Source organism: Humulus lupulus, chromosome X (genome assembly GCF_963169125.1).
Source record: "Humulus lupulus chromosome X, drHumLupu1.1, whole genome shotgun sequence".
In the NCBI taxonomy this organism is placed as follows: Eukaryota; Viridiplantae; Streptophyta; class Magnoliopsida; order Rosales; family Cannabaceae; genus Humulus; species Humulus lupulus.
The window spans coordinates 259,599,801-259,605,792 of NC_084802.1; the positions used below are offsets into that span (position 1 = coordinate 259,599,801).

At 41.2% G+C, this 5,992-nt stretch overlaps 1 non-coding gene across 1 annotated transcript; it reads left to right on the forward strand.

Moving 5' to 3' along the window:
• Window positions 1–5,369: 5,369 nt before the first annotated feature.
• On the forward strand, window positions 5,370–5,475 carry LOC133807902 (small nucleolar RNA R71). Its single transcript, XR_009879787.1, has one exon. It is a non-coding gene; the product is annotated as a small nucleolar RNA R71 (small nucleolar RNA).
• Window positions 5,476–5,992: the final 517 nt, after the last annotated feature.

A 5,992-nucleotide genomic window follows, 5' to 3' on the forward strand; every position in this document is an offset into this window, starting at 1 on the left:
GAAGCCTTTCTGTCCATCCGCGAGCTCTGGTCACCTACCGTGAAAGACATTGGTAATTCTGCTTCCCCGAGGACATCAATCTAAACGCTATCCGGAAATCTGGATAACAAGCTTGTATGTAGGGCAGGGCCCTATATAATTGTGTTGCAGGGCGTAGCCCTTTGATTGAGTTTATTCATGTTTGGTAATTGTTTTCTTATGCTATGTATGCATATGTGTGAATGTTCGGCAAGAGCCGGGAATGGCGTTAAGCATGTAGAGTGTAAGGCCGAGTGCGGCAAGGGGCCGAGAGCAGCGTTTAGCAGGCGGAGTGCGAGTTACCAGGGCGAGATCCTAAAGGATGCCTGGGATATCCTCACGGTGTGGACTACAAACCCAGGGTCTCGTAAAGCGCCTGGGACGACATGGTCGTATGTGTGTAGCCTATTGATGGCATGTTTATATGCTAAGTGTTTGATATGCATATGTTATCTGCTTGTGAGAGTTTTCTTGCTGGGCTTCGGCTCACTGGTTCTCTGTGGTGCAGGTAAGGGCAAGGGAAAAGTCGACCAACCATGAGTACGGAGAGTTTGAAGCGGCGCGTACATGTTTGGCCTGCCTGGTTGCCACGGCCAGGGGTATTTTGGGAGATGATTGTTCTAAACATAGATTTTGTCGTCTAGTCGACTCAGTTTGTATTTATGTATTGAAAACATTTCTAAATATTGTTTTGGGATCTCGAATGTTAAACGATTTATGATTTTCAGTAAATGGAATTATTTTCAAAGTTTATGACCCTGTTTATGGTTTAATTACACATTTATCTTAAAACCTCGATTAGCGAGTTAAATGCATGTTTTAAACTCACTTAGTAACAACTCTAAGAAAGTAGGGCGTTACATTTCTGGTCATGCCACCTCTTAGTTTTCTCTTTGTACAACTTAGCATTTTCATAGGAGAACAACCTCATTTCTTCGAGCTCATTTAATTGTAACTTAAGAGCTTCGCCAACAGCTTGGAGATCCATATTCAACTTCTTAGTGGCCTAATACTCCTTATGCTCTAACTCAACGGGCAAATGGCATGCTTTCCCAAAAACCAAATGATACAGTGAAATTCCCAAAGGGGTTTTGAAAGTCGTTCTATAAGCCCAAAAAGTATTATCCAATCGCTGAGACCAATCCTTTTTACTAGGATTCACCACTTTCTCTATGATTGACCATTTTTTTGGGGGTGGTAGGCTGTGACAATCTTGTGCTTCACACTATATTTGGCTAACAATGCTACCAAAATCTTGTCCACAAAGTGAGTGCCTTTATCACTTATAAGCGCCCTTGGAGTGCCAAAACGGGTGAACACATGCTTATGTAGGAACTTCATGACCACTTTGGAATCATTAGTAGGAGTTGCCACTGCCTCAACCCACTTTCAGACATAGTCAACCGCCAGCAAGATATACAAATTTCTGAATGACTAAGGAAATGGCCCCATGAAGTCGATTCCCCAAACATCGAACAATTCCACTTCAAGGATGTTATTCAAAGGCATTTCACTCGTTGCTGAAATATTTCCAACACATTGGTAGTGATCACATCTTTTAATAAAGTCATGAGAATCCTTGAAAATAAAAGGCAAATAGTACCCTAATTGAAAAACCTTAGCTGTTGTCCATTGCCCATCAAAATGTCCACCATAAGGAGTTGAATGACAATGCTCTAGTATGCTAGAACCTTCATCCTCAGGCACACAATGCTTCATGATTCGATTGGACATTGCTTGTACAAATAGGGCTCATCCCAATAATAAAATCTCACATCATGAAAGAACTTCTTGAGCTGCTGCCTATTCAAATTAAGTGGCAGCAAACCACTCACCAAATAGTTGGCAAAATCAGCGTACCATGGTGCAGTGACTTGTTTCACAACAAACAATTGCTCATCGGGGAATGTCTCTTTAATAGGCCCTTCATCTTGCTTCTCACTTCCGACTTCAAGTCTAGATAAATGGTTAGCCACTTGGTTCTCCGTTCCTTTTCTATCCCAAATTTCTATGTCAAATTCTTACAGAAGCAACACCCATGGAATAAGTCTTGGCTTAGCATCCTTCTTGGCTATTAGATACTTGATCGCTGAATGATCAGTGTAAACCACCACTTTAGTCCCCACAAGATAGGCTCTAAACTTGTCAAAAGCAAACACCACTGCCAAAAGTTCTTTCTTGGTGGTGGTATAGTTCAATTGAGCATCGGTTAATGTCTTGCTTGCATAATAAATGGAATGAAAGACCTTCTCTTTTCGCTGCCCAAGTACGGCACCCACATCAAAGTCACTACCATCGCACATCAATTCAAAGGGAAGAGACCAATCCAGAGCTACAATGATGGGTGCAGTGATAAGAGCTTTTTCCAAAGTCACAAATGCTTCTTGACACTCCTCGGTGAACTCAAATACTTGATTTTGCTCAAGTAAGGAACAAAGGGGCTTGGAAATCTTTGAAAAATCTTTTATAAACCTCCTATAGAAGCCCACGTACCCCAAAAAGCTACTAATCCCCTTAACTGTAGTAGGTGGTTGTAATTTTTCAATGACTTCAAGCTTTGCTCTATCCACTTTTATGCCCTTGTTAGAAATTCTATGGCCCATTACAATGCCTTCTTGAACCATGACATGGCATTTTTCCCAATTGAGTACCAAGTTTGTTTCTTCAAATCTTGCCAAGACTTGCTCCAAGTTAGCCCAACAAGTGTCAAAGGACTCTCCAAATACTGAAAAATCGCCCATGAAGACTTCAAGAGACTTTTCCACCATATCTGAAAAAATCGCCATCATACAACGTTGAAAAGTGGCAGGAGCATTGCACAACCCAAACGAAATCCTTCTAAAGGAAAAAGTGCCATAAAGACAAGTGAAGGTAGCCTTCTCTTTGTCTTCTGGCGCAATAGAAATCTGATTATAGCCTGAATACCCATCAAGGAAATAATAAAACTCCTTCCCAGCCAACCGATCAAGCATTCGATCAATGAATGGCAGCAGGAAATGGTCTTTCCGAGTAGCCTTATTCAGCTTTCGGTAGTCCATACACACACACCATCCCGCACTTGTCTTGTGGGAATCAACTCATTATTTTCATCAGCCACCACCGTGACTCCACCTTTCTTAGGAACACACTGAATTGGGTTAACCCAAGAACTATATGAAATTGGGTAAACAATTCCATAATCAAGCCACTTAATTATCTCTTTTCTAACCACTTCGTTCATGATAGGATTAAGCCTTCGCTGCTGCTCAACAGAATTATTATAAAAATCCTCCAACAAAATTTTATGCATACAAAATGAGGGACTTATACCCTTGATATCTGCCATGGTCCAACCAATGGCCCTTGTATATTTCTTCAAAATAGCCAACAACAAATGCACTTTTTCCGCTCCTAACATGGCTGAAATAAACACAAGCAAAGTCTCATTATCTCTCAAATAGGCGTACTTCAAGTGATTAGGCAAAGGCTTCAATTATAACTTTGGTGGCTGTAGAATAGAGGGCTTAGGAGGCTTAAAATTACCTTCTGACAAGTCCAATGACTCAAAAGGCATCCTAAATTTAGTAAAGGACTGCTTTGACTCTACCAATGTAACTTGGCATTCTTCCTCTTCACTTAAGTTTTCAAGCTCTTCAAGTGACCTCACCCCGATTCCATCTTTAAAAGCTTCCTTGTGGAATTTTTCATCTAAAATTGACTCAATTACACTCAACCGAGAGTATTCCTCAATCTAATCCGGAAACTTCATAGTGTTGAACACATTGAAAGTCACTTGTTGGTCATTCATTCTCATAGTAAGCTCCCTTTTTTGCACATCAATCAAAGTCCTCCGGGAAACTAGAAATGGCCTACCCAAGGTAATAGGAACATCTGTATCCGCTTCATAATCAAGAATGATGAAATCAGCTGGAAAAATGAATTTATCAACTTGCACAAGTACATCCTCAATCTTGCTTTCCGGATGTGCCATAGATTGATCCGCTAATTCCAAAGTGACTGTGGTTGGTCTTGCTTCTCCAATCCCCAACTTCTTGAAAATTGACATGGGCATCAAATTGATACTAGCCCCCAAGTCACAAAGTGCTCTACCAACATCTTTACAACCCCTAGAACAAGGAATTGTGAAGTTGCCCGGATCTTTCAATTGAGGAAGAATTTTATTTTTCAATATAGCACTACAACCTTCAGTCAAGGCCACCGTTTCAAATTCTCCAAGCCTCATCTTCTTAGTTAAAACGTCCTTCAAAAATTTCACATAGTTAGGTGTTTGCTCCAAAGCTTCCACCAATGGTATATTTATGTGAAGCTGTTTCAAAACATCTAAAAATGTCCGGAATTGACCATCTTGTTGCTGCTTTTGAAAGCGCTGTGGAAATGGTGGAGGTGGTTTGCTCATAGACCTCTCTGTAGCATCTTGCTGAGGAATTGCTGTAGCAATTGCTTCAAGATCAACATTTGACATTTTTGAACTTACAACTCTGTCTTCCTTGTCCACACTACTTTGGATTGAAGTGGGCTCACTATTTCTCTTATAATTATCCTCAGTCAACTCCATATTTTTACCACTCCTCAAGGTAATTGCCTTACAATGCTCCTTACCATCTCTCCTTGGATTTTCGGTATCACTAGCAAAGGTGCCTTGTGGTCTATTCCTTAGCTCAGTAGCTAGCTGCCCCATTTGAATTTCCAAGTTCCTCAAGGATGCCGCTTGGCTCTGAATCACAGCATTATTCTTGGCCATATATTCTTTCATTAAACTCTCCAAAGAGCTTAATTGAGATACTTGAGGAGGAGGTGGTCTTGGTTGTTGATGAGAAAACCCCGGTGGATATGTAGGCTTGTTTTGCATTGGTGCTCTGCTTGAACTAGCTCCTTGCCCTCCCCATGAGAAGTATGGATGCTGCCTCCACCCTGGATTATAAGAGTTCGAATATAGGTTATTACGGTTGGCATTTTGATTCCCCACATAACAAACCAAAGCGGGATTCGAAGGACAACTCTCAAATGAATGCCCATCTCCACAATAAAGACAAGATACATTAGCAACTTGTCCCATAGCAGCTGGTTGTGCCATTCCCCCCAAACTCATGTTCTTGAGAAGGTTAGTCATTGAAGAAATTTGAGCGGTCAAAGTTGTCAATGCATCCACTTCAAGTATACCAGCCACTTTTTGACTTGTTGAGGCTCTAGCATTGGACCATTGATAATTGTTGCTAGTTATCCTCTCCAAAATCTCATAGGCTTCATTGTAGGACTTAGAGAGAATAGCCCCATTAGCTGAAGCATCCAACATCATGCAAGTGGAATAATTGAGCCCATTATAGAATGTTTCCATTTGTATACAATGTGGGATCCCATGGTGTGGGCACTTTCCCAATAACTCCTTGAATCTCTCCCAAGCTTCACAAAATGATTCATCTTCCAGCTACTGAAACGACATGATTTCATTGCTAAATTGGCATTTTTGGTAGGAGGAAAGTATTTCATCAAGAATTTTTCAGCCAACTCATTCCATGTAGTCACCGAGTCGGGAGGAAGGGTGTTGAGACAAGCTCTAGCTCGATCCCTCAAAGAGAAAGGGAATAATTTCGACCTTAGGGCCTCGTAACATACTCCTTGCAGCTTGAAAGAATCTCTCACCTCCAAAAATGAATGAAGATGAAGATGAGAATCCTCAGTAGGAAGCCCACTAAATTGACCCACTATTTGGAACATCACGGGCTTTAACTTGAATTGGGGTGCTTGAATTTCAGGCCTAACAATGCCCAGATTGAGCTCATTGAACATGGGGACAACATACTCCCTTATGGCTCTCTCTCTATCACCAGCCACAGCAATCGTGTTAGTGATATTATTAGCACGCTCAACTCCTTCAACCTCTTCAACCATATTAAGGCAATTTTAAGCCCGTTGTTCCCTTAGTCTTCTTCTAACTGTTCGTTCAATCTCAGGGTCAATAGGAGCTAGTTCAATG